The sequence below is a fragment of the Garra rufa genome, chromosome 13 (genome assembly GCF_049309525.1).
Source record: "Garra rufa chromosome 13, GarRuf1.0, whole genome shotgun sequence".
In the NCBI taxonomy this organism is placed as follows: domain Eukaryota; kingdom Metazoa; phylum Chordata; class Actinopteri; order Cypriniformes; family Cyprinidae; genus Garra; species Garra rufa.
Window position 1 is genome coordinate 333,619 of NC_133373.1, and position 20,504 is coordinate 354,122.

At 39.6% G+C, this 20,504-nt stretch overlaps 1 protein-coding gene across 1 annotated transcript in view; it reads left to right on the forward strand.

Annotated features, from left to right (window-relative positions):
• Positions 1-20,504, forward strand: part of lrfn2b (leucine rich repeat and fibronectin type III domain containing 2b) — a 103,481-nt gene that overhangs the window by 47,957 nt on the left and 35,020 nt on the right. The window contains exon 2 of the mRNA XM_073816837.1: positions 16,794-16,880. The gene's annotated coding sequence lies outside the window, so the exon portion shown is untranslated. The remainder of the gene's footprint in view (positions 1-16,793; positions 16,881-20,504) is intronic.

Genomic DNA, 20,504 nt, shown 5'->3' on the forward strand with positions numbered 1-20,504 from the left:
TTCAGAGCAGGACAAAACATCTGATATACGGAAATAGATCTGTGCATTTGTGCATTGCATCTGCGCATAAACGCAGCCCGCAGGCGACGGAAATGTAGAAAAACAGGCTCCATCGGGGGACCGGATCTCCTCTGGTCTAAGCAAATGAACACGGTGTGATATTGATTGAGGAGCATCACACTGGCATTGGTTGGGAAAGGAAGAGTTGTAGTGTGTTTAGCTGGTTGGAAAACTAGAAAGCAGACTGCCATTTAGCCAGTAGTAGATGACCGGCTATCAGTGGCCTTCAAGAATGAGGACCGTACTTCTGGATAAAACTGCATTTCGCTCCCAGCTTGACGCGTTAGTTGCGGACTTGCAGAGGTCTTCACTGTAAAGGGGTATGTGCAGGTGCGTCTCATGTTCTGGATACAGACCAGATCTGGTTGTCTACGGTCTATCTTCAGTCTTCTGGAGGTCTGATGTAGAAATGACAGAGAATGGGGCTTTTCGCTTGGATTCACAGTTGTCAAGTTTGTGTGTGTAACATGTGTAACATTCATTGTGGGACAGAGAGCAGGACGGTGGTTGTTTGGTGTGAGAAGAGGCTCAGTTCCCATCAGGCAGTAGTTGAAGTGTCCGGTGACGGTGGGCTGTAATTTCACACACACTGGATCTCATCAGAAGGTCATTAGGGTCATCATGACAGACGCCATCGCTGACTCCCTCTGCTTCTTCAGTGACTGTGTGAATTACAACTGAAAATCTGCTGAAATTACAGCCCACCGTCACCGGACATCTTTGACAACCAACTGACTTTTAAAGACCACATAGCTAAGACCGCTCGATCTTGCAGGTTTGCATTGTACAACATCAGAAAGATCAGGCCCTTCCTAACAGAGCATGCTGCACAACTCCTCGTCCAGGCCCTGGTCATTTCCAGGCTGGACTACTGCAATGCTCTTTTAGCTGGTCTTCCAGCATGTACAACCAAGCCTCTACAAATGATTCAGAATGCAGCAGCACGACTGGTCTTCAATGAGCCCAAAAAGGCCCATGTTACACCTCTCTTCATATCCCTGCACTGGCTACCGGTTACAGCACGCATCAAATTCAAGACACTGATGCTGGCCTATAGGACAGCCACCGGATCATCACCTGCCTACCTCCATTCACTACTACACATCTACACTCCCTCCAGAAGACTGAGATCCTCTAGTGAAAGACGCCTCATTGTACCACCACAGAGAGGCATGAAATCACTGTCCAGAACATTCTCGTTCAACGTTCCTGCCTGGTGGAATGATCTTCCCACCCCTATCCGGAATGCAGACTCCTTAACAGCTTTCAAACGACTGCTGAAAACCCATCTTTTTCGACACTATCTGACTCAATTAAAAAAAAAAAAAAAAAAAAAAAATATCCTCCCTTCTAGCCTGTTTTTCCTCTCTTTCTTGATCTTCTCCTTCTAGCCTGCACTCTTCTAACAACGCCTGATATATGGTATTTTTGAACACTTCCTATGTTGATCTGCCTCCTTAGGATGAATCACTTGTTGTATTCCCAATTGTAAGTCGCTTTGGATAAAAGCGTCGGCTAAATGAATAAATGTAAATGTAAATGTAATATTGGCTCATGGGATGTCAACTTTATCCATTTTTTACAGAATTTGAGGAGTTGTGGAGTGGAAAATCAAAATGACCTTGATATTAACCTTGATATTGAAGTTAATCTACAATAAAACATACTGCAAGTTTCACATCTCCAAACTAACTCCCCGCTTAAAAATATTCATTTTAAGGATGATTATGAGGATGATATGTATGTAAATTCTTAAGTCATTTCTGTCCAGTAAGACTGTCTAATGTTGTTCTGTCCCTATATATACACAAAAAAGATCAAAGTACTAGAAAAGCATTGCTGAAGCTAATTTTTAATGACATGTCTGAGTGATTGAATTTTTATTTATAGAATATTTTTATTTGTTATTTTGTCATTGTGGTTGCATTGGTTCATTTTAATCTGACTCAGGCTCAAATGTACAATTGCTGGCTTCTCAAGCATCAAAATACACATGACACATACGGAGAAAATGAGGATGGAAAATGATGCAAAACGCTAACATTCTGAAACATAAAATAAAGATCTGATATTGCATTTCAAAATCCCTTTAAGGATGATAATATTCTTTTTATTCTTTTTTTAAGCTAATGACCATCATAACTGGACTTAGACTAACCACACACTACAACAGAGCTGCCCAACCCTCTTCCTGGAGATCTACCTTCCTCCAGAGTTCAGCTCCAACCCTGATCAAACACACCTGCAACAACTAGTTTGGATCTGAAGGAGCTGAACTCTGCAGGAAGATCTCCTGGAACAGGGTTGAGCTGAATTTGGGTCAAAATCTCCCCTTCCAACAATCCTCTGTAAAGTCCTGATTATCTTAATGATTCTACAGATTGTCTTATTAGATTTTCCTTTCGGGAGGACTCAAAAGTGTGTTTGAAAGAACGTTGGGGCCACACTGATCTCAAATCTTAAACATCCAACATATTTAATATTTAGGATCAGAAATCCTATTGTGTGGGGACCCTGTGAAGACAAACACACACACACACACACACACACACACGCACTTTTTAGATGAAACGATGAACGATTCCCAATCAGAAAACGAGCCTCCAGCTTGTGCTGTAATATGTAATGTCCACGTTCACACCGTCTTCACAACAATCAAAATAAAGTGTGAGCAGATATTAAGCAGCCTGTGTACTGATACTCTACTGTTTCTAACAGTCAGCAGAATGTCTAAAGTGGACTATCAGAGTAATCCTGGTCTTGTCTGCAGGCGTGAAATGCAGCTGGCACTGAATCCTTTGAAATTCACTGAAAACCTTTCCAAAATATTCTTTATAGTAGAGAAGAGTTCTTCGTATTACTCAGATGTTCTTCACACTAATACAAACATGGTTCTTTGCAGAACTGATCACTGAAAGATACTTTGCGAAACCAGAAACCAGGTTCTTCTAATGCCTTGTGTCAGGTTTATTTTTAGCCGCTGGTGTTTCTGCAGGCTCTCTGTGGATCTGAACACAGCACAGTTCAGAGTGCTTTAAAAACAGCAGGCGTTCCCATGTGAAGATGCGCTCTACAAGACTGACCAGAGACTTTCGCGTCCTGTAGAATGATATTGCTGGACAGAAGTAAGCTGATTATTATTCAATGCTTTCTCTGTAAGAAGGTTAATACTGGTGACCTCAGACGTGAATGTGGTGTTAAGCTGTGTTTCAGTGAGAGGAATGAGCTGTGCTCGATCGAGTTAGTATGCCGATCATTATGTATCGGTGGGACGGATGGCACTTTTCACCATGTCTGATTGTGTCACCGGCACTTTATGAAACGCCTCATAACACGAACACGTCTAACGCAGAGAAACCTCTCCAGCCGTCCAGCGGGAATTTGTTTTCGTACTGTGTGTTATAATAAGATCTGCCCGCTGATTGTTAGTTAGTTAGTTGTGAGTGTGATGAAAAGGCCATGTTCTCTAGCACACTGTCAATTGTTTTAATAGCTTGCTTAAATCATTAAAGGGGTCCTATTATGCTTTTTCAATTTTTGAATTTTAGCCAGTGTGTGGTGTGTATGTTTGGGCATTAAAAAAATCTACAAAGTTACAAATCTCAAAGTTCACTTCAAGGGGAGATATTTAGTTTTAAAAAAATACTTTTTCAAGAACTACAACGAACGGCTCCTTTGGACTACAGCGTTTGTTTTCCGGATGCTATGATGTCACAACATAAATCCCGCCTACTGAAATTCAATTTGTTGGCGGGTGGGGGATTCGCCTAACTTTAGTGATGTAGCATTGACAGCCAGTTCAGGGATGCTTCAGCAAGCCCCCGGACTCCGGTATAAACATGAGCATTGACTAAAGTGACCGCAAACTGCTCCGGTAGCCGTGCTGCAGCTGCGCCGTAGACGTGTGCAGTGTGTGGTAAGAGATGTATTCATCATACAGTGTAGATATCTTCACTAGCCTTATGCTGGAGCTGTTTCCAGCATGCCCCTCTTCTCCTTCCATCCCCATTCTGAGGCAGAAGTAACCAAACTTCTCCTCTCCAGCCATCCGACGACATGTCTTTAGACCCCATCCCCTCACACCTTATCCAAGCAATCTCCCCTGCAATCCTACCAGCGCTCACACACATCATCAACACATCTCTTCTCACAGGCACTTTCCCCACTACATTTAAGCAGGCCCGGGTAACCCCACTGCTCAAAAAACCTACACTTAACACTTCACTCATTGACAACTACAGACCTGTCTCTCTCCTTCCGTTCATAGCAAAAACACTGGAACGGGCTGTTTTCAACCAGCTATCTTTATTTCTCTCACAGAACAATCTACTGGACTCTAACCAGTCAGGGTTCAGGAGTGGACATTCAACTGAGACTGCGCTACTGTCTGTCACTGAAGCCTTGCGGACTGCAAAAGCTGAGTCCAAATCATCAGTACTCATCTTGCTGGACCTATCTGCAGCTTTTGACACTGTGAATCACCAGATCCTCCTGTCCACCCTCTCAATGCTGGGCATCACAGGGACTTCAATTCACTGGTTCAAATCCTATCTCTCTGGTAGGTCTTTCAGAGTGGCCTGGGGAGGAGAGGTTTCCAAAACTCATCAACTGGTCACTGGGGTTCCTCAGGGATCAGTTCTTGGACCTCTCCTCTTCTCCATATATACCACATCTCTGGGCCCCATCATACAGGCACATGGCTTCTCCTACCATTGCTATGCTGATGACACACAGCTCTATCTTTCTTTCAAACCAGATGATCCATCAGTAGCTGCAAGGATCTCTGGCTGCCTGGCGGATATCTCTGCATGGATGAAGGAACACCATCTTCAGCTCAATCTAGCTAAAACTGAGCTCCTTGTCTTTCCCGCCACTCCAACTTTACAACATGACTTCTCCATCCAGTTAGGTTCATCAACAATTACCCCATCGACTTCAGCCAGAAATCTTGGTGTAATCTTTGATGACCAATTGACTTTTAAAGACCACGTAGCTAAAACTGCTCGATCCTGCAGGTTTGCATTGTACAACATCAGAAAGATCAGGCCCTTCCTAACAGAGCATGCTGCACAACTCCTCGTCCAGGCCCTGGTCATTTCCAGGCTGGACTACTGCAATGCTCTTTTAGCCGGTCTTCCAGCATGTACAATCAAGCCTCTACAAATGATTCAGAATGCAGCAGCACGGCTCGTCTTCAATGAGCCCAAGAAGGCCCATGTCACACCTCTCTTCATATCCCTGCACTGGCTACCGGTTACGGCTCGCATCAAACTCAAGACACTGATGCTGGCATATAGGACAGCCACCGGATCATCACCTGCCTACCTCCATTCACTACTACGCATCTACACTCCCTCCAGAAGTCTGAGATCCTCTAGTGAAAGACGCCTTATTGTACCACCACAGAGAGGAATGAAATCACTTTCCAAAACATTCTCCTTCAACGTCCCTGCCTGGTGGAATGATCTTCCCACCCCTATCCGGAACGCAGACTCCATTACTGTCTTCAAGCGACTGCTGAAAACCCATCTTTTTCGACACTATTTGACTCAATAAAAAATAAAAAATAAAATAATAATTATCCTCTCTTACCTGATCTTCCCTTTCTAGCCCGTACTCATCTAACAACGCCTGATATATGGTATTTTTGAGCACTTCCTATGTCGATCTGCCTCCTTAGGATGAATCACTTGTTGTATTCCCCAATTGTAAGTCGCTTTGGATAAAAGCGTCTGCTAAATGAATAAATGTAAAATGTAAATGTAATGTAAATAAGTAATAAATGAGCACAATAATGATAATATCATTTATGGGTGATCTGGCAGACTGACGATAGGACCAACACTACTGTAGCGGATTATTTACTCACCCTCCATGCATCCTAACTGTATATAACTTCCTTCTTTCAGACCAATGCAATCGGAGTTATATTAAAAATAATCCTGCCACTCCCAAGCTTTAGAACGACATAGACTGCTGTTTGTCTCCATCAGTCCAAAACAAGTCGATCCATAATAAAAAGTGCCTCACATGGCTCCGGAGGGGTCAGTAAAAGACTCCTTTAGTGATCCGATGTGTTTTCGTAAGAAGAATATCCATATTTCAAACGTAAGAATCAGTTTAATCTAGCTAGTGCTAACAGCTGTACACAGAACTAGCTGCTTTGTGAAGGGTCTGAGCTGTTGGCCAATCACAACGCAGTGGGACTGCTAACCAATCACAACACATTTAGTTTTTTGGAAGGTGGACCTTCATCAAATCCTGAACTAATCGAGCCATTTGTGTCTGAGTCTGGGGAGAAAGCTACTGTAATAATGTAAATTATGTGAAAAATAATGAATTTTTCAAACTACTAAACATGAGAGCATGTTCTAGTGCATCCCCCCCCCCCCCCCAAAAAAAAGGACCCCCTTTAACAAAACCCTTTTTTGCACCAATAGCACTGTTTTCACTGAAATAGTAACTAATAATATCCGTGGGTCTTGAACGAGTAACAGTTTAAAGAGAGCCTAAGCCAGAATATTAGTAGGTACTGAATGACACGTGTCACTTAACAACTCTATGCACTATAAGAGCACATGTTATGCATTCAGCAGGCTGTTCTCGTGCGTGCGTGCGTGCGTGCGTGCGTGTGTGTGTGTGTGTGTGTGTATCTGCTTGTGAATGGTGTTTTTCTGACCCACTGATTGTAGATTCATTAAGGTTCATTCTAAATGCTCTCTGAGAGCTGAAAGCATCCTCACATGAGCCAAATATGTGATGAAGGAGAACACACGTTGTGGAGGACGTGCAGATCTTGCTGAATGACGAATGGCTGTGCTGGGATCGTGTGATGTTCTGCGGGCGGATGTGATGATCTGCTGTGATGTTGAGTCCATTAGCTGTGCTGTCGCTGTCGATCTCTAACTCTACATGCGACACACGCCAGCCGCGTTCATTAGCAGGATGACAGAAGAGCGGATGATGATGATGATAACTGAGAGCTTCCTATTGCCAAAGATGAGTGGGGAAAAACAGCATCACTCTGTTAACATTTATAGAATATTAACATTTTTAAATAAAAAATTAATGCTTTTTTTCAGCCTTTTGTCTGATGAATAAAAAATGAACTCCTCGTTTTATGTAAGATAATTTAGTTTTGATGTAGAAAACTCTAGTGATGAACACTAGTACACAGAAGTGACTAATTAAATCACATTCAATCTATGACTTTTGAAACTGTTCACTCATTTTACTTACACCAATTCAAGCCCAATAACGCAAGCATGCTGAAACACAGCATCAGGTCCAATTGCTTAGAGGAGTACAGGGGTTGAACACATGAACAAGATGTGTTTTTTTTTTTTTACTTTATTGAACTGTTTCTTGATAATGATTGTGATTCAACCAAATAGTCCAGAACCTTAAACTCAACTTAGAATGAATTGTACTACAATTATTCAGTATAGTTTCAGTATAGAGCTGTATCAACAAATATTTATACAACAAATTCATTTGTCACTCTACAAGATTGTTTAAAATTAATTAGTGAGGACAGAAAGTAGAAACATTCACTTCCTTTCTTCCAGAATACAGTAGTCAACATTTGAAGTAGATCAAAACCTTTCATTAAAGTTGTCATAAAACCAAAACAATACCTGTTCTTGTCTGAGGACAACTTTGATTAGCTTTGGTCCACTTCAAATGTGTACCAGTGTTGGGGAAAGTTACCTTTAAAAGTAATGCATTACAATATTGAGTTACTCCCTAAAAAAGTCACTAATTATGTTACTTAGTTATTTATTTGGACAGTAATGCGTTACGTTACTTTTTGTGTTACTTTTTAAATCTGGGCAGGGCTTGCTTGTTTGTTTTTTAATATAAAAAGTTCTATTTTTGTCAAATGTATAAGCCTTTTTACACCAAAAGCCTCAGGCTAAATTGGCGTCTGTACAGTAGACCGCAGAAGAAAAAATGTCAACTCTTCAGTAATAAAAAAAAAAGGAAAACAAATGTTAGATTATCTTGAGTCATTTTTGCTTATTAGTATGGATGAATTGGATCATCGAAGGTCGGCAGCAAAGACATCAGTTAATAAAATGGGATTAAATACATAAAGGATATTTGTATTATTTAACATATTTAATTATTGCAGTTTTGCGTTGAATTTCACTGGGGTTTTTTTAGTGAGTGAGATGAATGAATGCATGTTCACATTTATTCTAGAACTAAAGTAACATCTTACTCACAATTTCTCTCAACATGGGGACAGGAGAGCTTTTAATAAATGGGGGGAAAAAGTAACTGGCGTTACTATTTTGAAAAAGTAACTCCGATATTTTCTTGTCAGTTAAAAAGTGATGTGTTACTTTACTAGTTATTTGGAAAAAGTGATATTATTATGTAACTTGTGTTACCCCCAACACTGATGACTACTGATGTAGACATTTTAACCTGTAGTCTCGAAGCTGATGATTAACACAGACTTTCATTTTCCAGGAATGGTCTCTTTTTGTGCTCATGAAGGTCAGTCAGTAAAGGACAGCGGTTTAGCAGGTGGTCTCATGATCTTCTGAAGTTTGGTGGACCTGTCTCCTCCAGGCTATTTCTGTCAGGCTTTGTCTGTTGAGCAAATCTTACAGAGGAAACGGCTGACCGCAGGAGCTGCTCCAGATCTAAGGTCTGTAGATCTAAGCCTGAACACCTGATGTTTCTGTGCCGTCGGGTCACGAGGGGTCATCTTCTGGGAATTGTCCTCCGTCAGCCACACCAGTCCAGCTCAACAGGAAGTTAGTCTGATGTCCTGAAATATCTGGATCGGTGTCTGAGCTGCCCGGACGCCCCGCGGTCTCTTATCTACCATCCGCAACCTTAAAGGAAAAATTCACCTGTCGTTTACTCATCCTGCTGTCCTTTCAAACCCATGTGAGCTTATGTTACCGCTAAGCTCCCAAAACTGTAAAAGCATCAACAGCTGTCCATATGATTTGCGCTCTACATTAACAGTCTTCTTAAGTCATACAGTGTTTTGTGTGAGGAACAGACCCAAACTGAAGCCATTATTCACTGATCTTCTCTTCTGCTGAAGCTGATGTCTAGTCCACCTTCACATGAAGTTCATCAGTGAATAATAACTCACTTCAGTCTGGTTTTCATAACACTGCACGTCCTCAGATGACATGCAAAGCACTGCAGGAGTAAATAATAATGGCAGATTTAGTTTTGGAGTGAAGCATTTCTTTAATGCTGCTTAATCTGCTTCTGCTGAGGCAAATCACCACAGATTTCCTTTTATTTCAGATGAGTATTTTTGCTGTGGCCAGCAGGCTGCTCTCGTCACAAAGAGCCATGTGTGCGTCATGTGCCGTCCCTGAATGTCCCACAGCCGTCAGAGGTCATGACCTGACTTATCAAGTTTCAGATATCAAAACTTCTTATTGATTTTTTGCTGCAATGCTCTGATGATGATTTGTATGAAATGTAGATTGAACAAACTGACTCAAAATTGAATTCTGTAGAACCTAAGGAACGTGATATTTATATGATGAAGAGATGTGGTTTATGGTGAATTTCACAATAATTATAAGCTTATTTGTATTGTTTATTATATATTTTGACCACTAGCTGCTAAAACATCCTAGATATCTTCGGAGCATGCTGCCAAAGACACAAATCCAGTTTTGTAATGATATGTGAATGGATTTATAACATAAAACATCTTATGACAAAATGTAATTTGACAAACATCCAACATGTTCGACATGTATTCCATCTTGTAAAACCTACATAGTTTGACTTAAAGGGGTCCTATTATGCTCTTTTACAAAGTCTTTATTTTGTTTTGGGGTGCACTAGAACATGCTCTCATGCTTGGTGGTTCAAAAAACGCATTATTTTTCACCTAATTTACACTATTACAATAGCTTTCTCCCCAGGCTGGTACAAATGGCTCGATTGGTTCGGGTTTGATGAAGGTCCGCCTTCCGAAAAACTAAATGTGTTGTGATTGGTTAGCAGTCCCACTGCGTTGCGATTGTCAAGCCACGCCCCTTCCCAAAGCAGCGAGTTCCGTGTACAACTGTTAGCGCAAGCTTGATTAAAGTGATTCTTATGTTTTAAATATAGATATTTTTCTTACAAAAACACATCGGATCACTAAAGGAGGCTTTTACTGACCCCTCCGGAGCCGTGTGAGACACTTTTTATTATGGATCAATGCATGATGGGCTTGTTTTGGACTGATGGAGACAAACAGCAGTCTATGTCGTTCTAAAGCTTGGGAGTGGCAGGATTATTTTTAATATAACTCCAATTGCATTGGTCTGAAAAAAGGAAGTTATATACAGTTAGGATGCATGGAGGGTGAGTAAATAATCCGCTACAGTAGTGTTGGTCCTATCGTCAGTCTGCCAGATCACCCATACATGATATTATCATTATTGTGCTCATTTATTATTTATTGACATGCCCGAAACTAGCTCCAGCATAAGGCTAGTGAAGCTATCTACACTGTATGATAACCGATGATCGTCACTCTAGTCAATGCTTGTGTTTACATCAGCCCTGGCCCTGCGGCTCACTGAAGCATCCCAGAAGCGGCTTTCCATGCTTCATCACTAAATTAAGGCCTCGTCCCTCCCTACCCATCACCAATTCAAATTTCCGTAGGTGGGATTTATTCGAATTATATTCTAATGGGCGTTGTGACATTATAATATCCGGAAACAATGCTGTAGTCTGAACGAGCCGTTTGTTGTAGTTCTTGAAAAGGGTTTTTTTTTAGGTCTAAATATCTCCTTTTGGAGTGGACTTTGAGATTTGTAACTTTGTAGATGTTGTTTATGCCCAAACATACACACCACACACTGGCTAAAATTTAAAAAGTGAAAAAGCAAAATAGGACCCCTTTAAAATCATATGCAAAAGCAGGTGTTTTCCAGAAGTGGTTCTCTCATGATGCTCTGATAGCAGGTTTTGACACCAAAGCATTGTGAAGTCACAGCCCCAAGTCTTGTTTGGTGTTCATGCCATCATCGCTATATGAGAATGGTTTGGTCTCTTAAAAAGCTTTAGGAACTCAGGCAGGGTTGACAACTAAAAATGCCAGTAAAATTATAATGATGGAAAATGATGTAATATGACATTTGGCATGAGCCGAGGAATCAGAGGGAAAAACAATATTTTTTGTCAGTTCTGTTCTGGAGCAGTTGTATATTTGCATATTTGACAGTGAAGCACTGAGTTTGAGTCGAAGTGCAGATGCTCTGATATTAACAACGCTAACATCTGTAAAAACTCTTAAAGCCTTCTATACAGCCTTAGACTGAAAAGCAGAAGAAAACGCCTCTGACTATGCTCCTTCAGTTCTTGGCCTCTAATCAACACTATAAATGTTAGATAAAAAATGATATTGGCAATGTTGGGAAGTCGCTTACTAAAAGTAATGATCCTGCTAAATATCATTTTCAGTCGTGTGTCAGCTGAAAGTCAATGCAGTAGTTAAATGATTAGAAATGAATTTTAAAAATCAGCAGAGGTGTATATTTGCTCTCTTAAAGGAACACACACAGGTCGACTCACTCACTCATCTTTGACGTTTAACAGCGACTCACTCGCCATTATGACAAACTGCTGTGAAATGTAAATGTGTGCATGAGAGGTCAGTTATGGACTGATGAAAGCATCAAACACTCTGTCGCTCCTGCCGGGGTGATGATAATTGGCTCATATTAAACTGTGTAAGCCTCCTTAAAGTTCAAGATATCTCGGGTCGTGCCCTTCACAGTCAAGTTTGCTCCGTGGCTTCTGCCGTTTCATCAGAGCGTCTTTTGTCACACATTCGTTGTTGTAAGTGATGTTGCTGACGGAGGATCCTTATCGCAGCACACGTATTCAACTAAACCACAATCAGATGATCACTTGACCTTTGACACTCTAAAGTTCACCTCCAGAGGAATGATTGCCTGCGTTTGCAAACCTCCAGCTGCTCAGAAAATCTTTGAAGCAGATTTAGCTCTTGAGTTTGTGTTGTCTTGTTATTTGGCACATGTGTGCAATTTAATCTAAATTGGAATGACATGAAGAGAAATTCAGAAATAATATAAATAAATAATTTGTTACATATACAGATTTATCAGCTGATTTTGCCACCACAAAACAAATAAATATTGACGTCAACATTTGAAACTATTGACTGTGTAACATATTGAATAAATTATGGAAATAAAGTGTTCTTCCACCATGATCCTTAAAATGAAAGTTAATTTATTAAATACACTGAAATTGATCAATTTAATTAACATGAAAAATGACATGACATTAATAACGAGTGTTTTTGGAAAGTCTCCATATGTTGTGTGTATGATCGTGTTTATAGATCATTGATACACAAACACAACATTTATAGTTGAAATTTCACTCAATTTGAATTCTACTTCTTTTCACTGCAAAAAATGCTTTTCTAGCTTAGATTTTTTGTCTTGTTTCCAGCCAAAATATCTAAAAATTCTTAAATCAAGAAGGACTTTCTAGACGAGTAAAATCATTTTCTTGTTTTCAGAAAAAAAGTCAAAATGAAGTGAGTTTTGCTAAGAACAAGCAAAATAATCTGCCAACGGGGTTAGAAAAATAATCGTATTTCAAACAGACAAAACAAGATTATTTTTTGCTTACCCCACTGGCAGATTGTTTTGCTTGTTATAAGCAAAAATGCACTTAATTTTGACATTTTTTTCTGAATACAAGGAAATAATTTTTACTCATCTAGAAAATGCTTCTTGATTTAAGAATTTTTAGATATTTTGGCTGGAAACAAGACAAAAAAATCTAAGCTAGAAAAGCATTTTTTTCAGTGTTTAAATTACAGTTTTGCATCTGGTTTTCTTCTCAGTTCAGACTTCGATTGTAGGATGAAGCACAAGTGTTCTGTGGCATCATGACATTGGTAAGAACGTCTGAAACACAAAAATAAAGTGTCACAGAAGCTGCTTTGATCAGAAGTCGGCGGTTCTTGATCAAGCGCTCTAATATATTCCCTGCGGCTGAAGGATCTGGGCGGTGTTTCTCTTCGCCGCTCCTTTCATCCGGGTTTCTTTTCCATTTCTGTGAGGAACACGGCGCTGATCATCCGGCAGACTGACGACAAATTACAGATGTTAAGGGTGTGAGAGGAGACAAAGCTTGAAGCTGAAGCTGACAAAGGCGTCTAACCTCAGTCAATATGCATCTCACAGCAGTATGAGTGTTGCATGAAAAGCTTGTATTTCCCACCTGGATGCAGCTACTGCCACTAAATCCTGTTTACACATGGAAATCCCTGAAATTCACATTCATTATAGAACAATGACCCCCTCTGTGCTCAGCATTAATCACAGCAAATCCCCCTCATAACACACTCCTCTGAATCAGTGATGGCGCTCCAGTGTCTCCTGCTGAATGATGCGGACGGACTGTGACTCTTCTCTGTGTGATTGATCCCGCTCTGTCCTGCTTTAACCTTCTAGGGTTTTGTCATTCGGAAAGTGTTCATGTGATGCTAAACAGCTGCTTATTTAAGCCCTTCATTTACATTCCACCTTGGAGCTCCTTTCGGGCAAATTAACGTTGGAGCGCAGATGGAAGGGGAAAATTCTGGGTGTGATTTTTCTACCAAGAACACAGACGATCTACCAAAAGCAGAGCGAATTACAAATTACGGTGCTATTTTAATGCCGAAAGACAGTTTGCGCTGCCACAAGCTGTTAGTAAATTTTGTCCTTAGAGTTTAGAAATAAATAATGAGCAAAAGCTTATAAATAAATTATATTAAATCCAGTGAATCAAATCAAGAGCACTGTAACTTAAGTCAGTACATCTTTATATGTAATTTTCATAATTATCGTCTTATTGTCTTTGAAATATGACCCTGGACCACAAAACTAGTCATAAATGTAATTTTTTTTAATGGTTTATTGGGATAGGACAACAATATTTGGCCCAATATACAACTATTTGAAAATCTGGAATCTGAGGGTGCAAAAAATCAAAATACTGAGAAAACTGTTTTTAAAGTTGTCCAAATGAAGTTCTTAGCAATGCATATTACTAATCAAAAATTAAGTTTTGATATATTTATGGTAGGAAATTTACAAAATATCTTCATGGAACATGATTGTTATTTAATATCCTAATAAATTTGGGTATAAAAGGAAAAAAAACTGTTGGCTGTAGCTACAAATATATCCGTGCTGCTTAAGACTAAGGTTTTGTGGTCCAGGGTCACATGATAAAAGTGTGCTGCCAAATATTGACAAGGATTTATGGTAAAATATACTTTAATGTGTTTTTTATTGATATGTCAAACACACATTTGTGATGCAGTTGCAATTTAAAATCTATTCACTGTAATATCAAACATACTACAGTTAAAATGATAATCAAGTACATCACATGTGCTTTAGTGTGTTAGTCAACACGTCAAAATAAGTGTACTTCCCTAAAACATGACAACATATTAAAACAATTATCTAAAATGTACTTTAAAATTAAGCTTAATTTGACATTACAGAGTGCACGTTAAAAAATGTAGTCATGAAAGTGAATTTTTTCATGAATATTGTATTATCTGCAAGTAGAGTTTTTTAAAAATACATTAGAACAAGTGCACATTGAGTACTATTAAGAGCACTTCTGGTTGATGGCGGCGGCTCACGGATCTCTGAACTCCTCACAGTAATGGATTGAGTTGAGATTCGATGCGGTGCGTGTGAAGACTGAGCTCACAACAGTTTGGTTTAATTTGGTCCTGTGCTTGTTGTCGCTGCAGAAAGCGCAGGGATTTACGGTCGGCGTCAGCATCCGCTCGCTCCTCGTCCGCTTTAGTCATCATTACTGCGAGCTGGCAGGCTTGGAGTCATTTTTATATTTCATTGCACTCGCTCAGATTAGCCGACATTCACGTGAAATCCCATCGAACCAAACGCAGCTGCTTTCAGCCTCAACTTCCCCAAACCCAGCCCAGCAAAAAACAACCTTCCAGCCGTGTTTTTACAGCCTGATTCTTGCTGATTCATCAGTGACCAGCGATTATCTCCGTAACAAGACTGACAGCATCAGTCTGCATAATATCAGGACTAATATTTGACTTACAGCAGCATCAGTGATATGTGTGCTGTTTAGAATTACATTTTCACTTTTGCCGAATTAGAAATACAGGTCCTTTTCAAAAAATTAGCATATTGTGATAAAGTTCATTATTTTCTGTAATGTACTGATAAACATTAGACTTTCATATATTTTAGATTCATTACTACACAACTGAAGTAGTTCAAGCCTTTTATTGTTTTAATATTGATGATTTTGGCATACAGCTCATGAAAACCCAAAATATCTAAAAAAAAAAATTAGCATATTTCATCCGACCAATAAAAGAAAAGTGTTTTTAATACAAAAAAAGTCAACCTTCAAATAATTATGTTCAGTTATGCACTCAATACTTGGTCGGGAATCCTTTTTCAGAAATGACTGCTTGAATGCGGCGTGGCATGGAGGCAATCAGCCTGTGGCACTGCTGAGGTGTTATGGAGGCCCAGGATGCTTCGATAGCGGCCTTAAGCTCATCCAGAGTGTTGGGTCTTGCGTCTCTCAACTTTCTCTTCACAATATCCCACAGATTCTCTATGGGGTTCAGGTCAGGAGAGTCGGCAGGCCAATTGAGCACAGTAATACCATGGTCAGTAAACCATTTACCAGTGGTTTTGGCACTGTGAGCAGGTGCCAGGTCGTGCTGAAAAATGAAATCTTCATCTCCATAAAGCTTTTCAGCAGATGGAAGCATGAAGTGCTCCAAAATCTCCTGATAGCTAGCTGCATTGACCCTGCCCTTGATAAAACACAGGAATTTGGGGTTTTCATGAGCTGTATGTCAAAAAAGCTGTATGTATTGTTAATTGCAAACATTTTTTGTTTTACAAGTTTTCTAAAATGTGGTTTAAATATGCAAATGAGGCATTATTTAATGAAATATGTGCTAATTTGCATACATTTCTAGTACAAACATCTAAACACTGGATGAAGTCAGTTTTAAAATTCTTGTTTAATTTTTTTTTTTACATATTAGAGTCAAATGTTTATACAGAGGGGATTTTGGTTATCTCATTTTGTCACTCCATAATTCAGAAAATACTTAGAATAGGCAGAAAACGAAATAATATGAGGGAATAAAATGTTGTATAAAATCAAGCAAATTCTATATGAACAAATCCCTTTGTAAAAGCCTTCAGGATATAGTCAGGAATAAAAATGTAAAGTTTGGTGTGTGTAAGTGCTTCTGAAGTGGAGATTTATGGCTCAGTGTAGAAGAAAAAAACTCATTTTGAGAAAACGGCCTTCAAAATTCTGTATTGTAATTGAAATCTATTAACACAAATAGATAAAGTGCCATAAAAGAAATACTTAACAGTGTCTTTTGAACGTTTTCTTTCCACTAGTCTGAAAAAACACTTTATAAAGAAAAGAAAAAAAAAGCCTGGTGCATGAAAATACTGTGTTTTTGCCTGCAGTGTCTCCCCTTATATAAGGCTGCATAAAAATATATATAGGCCTATATGTTTTTTTTTTCAAATGAATGCATGTAATCCTGCCCTCTGACCCATATGAAAATCTGGTACCATCATAAAGACGTGCGGCTGAGGTCATGTGGTGTGTGATGTTGTCAGTCTCAGCATCACATGTGTCTGCAGTAGAGATCTGAGCATGTCCTCCTCTGTTGTCCTCAGGTGTGTCATCAGTCTTCAGCTGCAGACGGGGGATCGTGGGACGTGATTGACAGGTTGAACCTATGGCAGAGCAGCAGTGCGACGCAGGTGAGGAAACCACCGCAGCTTCACCGCAGCAGAGCTTGACAGCATTTCATCACATCAAACACCAGACACATGCCTCATGCCTTAGTTTGTTCTCCATCACGACTCTGATCGATAACGCACTGTATTAAAATGAAGCGAACGTCACTTATTCACTCTTAGCAGACACAGAGTTGTTCCTGAAACATTTCATAATTATGTTTCAAAAGCGTGTTTAAACAACAGATTTTTCACAATATTTAATACATAGACTTTCATTAGACTCAAGTTTGTGCGCCGCCGGCTCTTTCTCTCCCACTTTGCATCCTATCTGCTCTCTGTAGCCTCCTGCATAAATAATGGCAAAAATGGCCAAAATAAATCATAAAGTCCATCTTTTGATTGCTTCTGATCTTTCATCCCCGGTCCTGCCGCTCTTGTGCTCCGTTTGCTGGAGGTCACTGTACATAAACGTCACGTATGTGCAAAGCTGATAAGTGCTGGCTGGAGTATTTGTATTAATAAACAGGGGGGAAAAGCAATAGTAAGAATATGAATATATGGTATATGAAAATAAGCTGATGTTAATCTCTTTCAACAGCATTTGTGGCATTTGGCATCTTAAAAAAATTACTATAACAAAATACAGTGAGGTCTAAACTAGGCTCTCTGAGGTCTAAACTTAAAGCAATTTAAATTTAATCTAATTAATGTTGTGCTGATTGTGCTCATATATATATATATATATATGAAACTTAGGGTGCTTTCACACCTGTAGATTGATTTCTCTGTTCCAAAATCGAGGGGAAACGTGCCAGGTTCCAAAACAAAGTGCCAGGTGTGAAAGCACACTAAAAGTGTCAGTAGACGGCAGAAAGTCACTGTCTTAATGAATGAGTCACTGAATCATTTATTTAACGGAGTCACTCACTAGGCTGATTCATTTAGAAACTAAGCAAGTGATTCTTTATGAATGAGTCACTGAATCATTTACTCACTTGGTTCATTCAAAACTGTGGACTCATTCAGTATTGTGTCACTGCTGTGTATTGATCAGAGATGGTTCTGCTGTGACTTTGATAGGAACTATTTTCTTTGGTTAAATTGAGCAAAGCAGACAATACTGACAATATGTTCATCCACTGACAATTAAATGTTATTCGTGTTTATTGAACTGTTGTATAAAATCGATTTTGCATGTGCAGTCGTGCAGATATTGGACAAGAACAGCACTTTTGCTGCTGTGATATTGCTCAACTATGTCATATAATACAAATATACAAGGGTTCTTTCTTTTGCGTTTGCCTCATGTCTTGAATTTTAGACTCATATAACTGCATTCTAATAGTCTTCATCACACAGTCAGTCGTCCTGCGTCATGTTCGTCAGACACTGCATCAATGGAAGACGCAGGGTGTCTTGTATTTTTGTTAAAGTGCCTCTTAATTCTTTTGTACAAAGATTGTGTGTTATATGAGCTGTAGGGATTTTATCCTACTAAAAACTAAGGAAACTTAAGAAAACGCCCTAACCAGGCGCAAAAACAGCGGTAGCGTCTGCAGCACTAGACTTTTTGGAGAAAAATTGCTTGTCGCAGGACTCCTGGTTAGGACACATTGTTATTTTATGAATTACAATTAAAAAATTGCAGCGGCTATTTGCACTAAGTGCACCTAACCCTACCTAACTAACCTAATTTTTTATTTTTTTTCCCAACTTTTTATTTCCTACATTTTTATTGAAAATAAATGCTTTTCCAATGTTATGAGATTTGAAACGGAAAAGAGTACAACACACGCTCAATTAAAATCATTATTGTGTTAAATGAGAAAAGCATCAAATAGACTTTACATTACAATTCAAATTGGAAAAGCGTGAATATTGAAATATAACATTTAAAAAAAAATGAAATGCTGCTATAAATATGAAACTAAAAGTGGCAGTAGGTGGCAGAAAGTCACTGTCTTAATAAATAAATCACTGAATCATTTACTTGCGTAATTTGTTCAAAAGCATGAATTCATTCAGTAATGAATCCCAGCGGTGTGTTGATCAGAGACGCTCATCTGTTCTAAAACTGAGCAAAACAGACAGTATTGATAATTTTGTGTCTCAAATGTTCATCTTGTTTATTAACTGTGGTATAAAATCAATATCACATTTGCAGTAGTGCTGATATTTGGTAAAAACAGCACTCTCGCTGGTGTAATGTTATTAAACTATTTCATATGATATAAATATAAAAGGTTCATTTATTTTTTGTGCTTATATCTTGAATTTTAGGCTCATATAATTGCATTCATTACACAGTCGTCCTACATCATATTCATCAGACACTGCATCGATGGAAGACAACCGGGCGGCGGCTTGTATTTTTGTGAAAGCGCTTCTTAATTCTTCTGTATCTGTCTTGCTCTTGGGACTCCTCTCAGGTTGAAGTTTACATGTCCTAACCAGGCGTGACAAAAGCGGTAGCGTCTGCAGTGCTAGACTTTTTGTCAGTCTCTACTTTTGGAGAGAAATCGCATTTCGCAGGACTCCTGGTTAGGACACAGTGTTATTTTTAGTGCAGCAGCTTTGTTTCGGAAGTGTTTCCCAGCAGCAGTGCAGATTATCTGCTGGATCTGGCGCCGTCGGAGGCCTGGTTGTTGGACGGCTCGAGTACCTCACTGTTTTAATCGCTCAGTGTGACTGTAAGTGATAATAGATTATGATCGCAGAGCTCATCCCACGGTGACCGCGGCTCAACCCCTAACGGATCGCTTCAGTCCAATCTAAAGCCATGAATCGACAGAGGAAGCCCAGAGCGTTAAACTTTATTAGTGACGTTTGAGCTGCTGCCTCAGCGGATCTTTTTATGGCCAGTTCTCAGTTCTCTGACTCAGAGACAAAGCTGATCCTCTGGAAAATTTCATCAGCGGGATGTTGAACTGATCCATTCGGTATTAAAGCTCTGCGCTGCTTCCTTTTGAGAGAAATTGGCAATTGATTCCGCTTTCAGAAGAGGAGCGTTTAGCGTGACGTCCAGAGAAAGAGAGCCTGAAGTGGATTAGTATCTTTTCTGACCTCGCTGTCCAAAACGGCCGTCTGCTCTGAAAGCATCTCTCCCTCTGTGGATACAAATCGGCCCGGTTTTCAGTATTCATGCGCTGATAATGCATTCACAATGCAGATTTTCTAAGATTTCTAAGGCCAGGCCGCTTACTAGCTGGAGATCCTGATCCTCCTGGTAGATGCTGTAATGTACAATTCTGGAAGAAAAGCATCTTTCTCCTTTTATCCCATTATCATTACTTATGTAATCATTTATTTTATTAAGATGAGTTGAATTGCTAATGGATAGAGGTCTCTGGGTCTCATATTGTACAGCCAACTCTTCTTATTCTGTAAGTGAGCTAGTGTGGGTATGTTCCCTTTAAGACGAGAGTGGGGTGAAAATGACGGTAGCTCAACAAACAGAAATGATCTATTATTAGAGTAAAAGCGAGGCCACTGAGATTATTTTCACCGCTTAGCAACAGCTCTGTGCGTCTCTCTCTGCTCACATGATAATGGAGCACATATTCGTGAGTCTATTCATAGTTCATTAACACTCTTCAGCTTGTGCACAGGCCTCTGTTTGCTCTGCCTACGCCTTTGCACCATCCT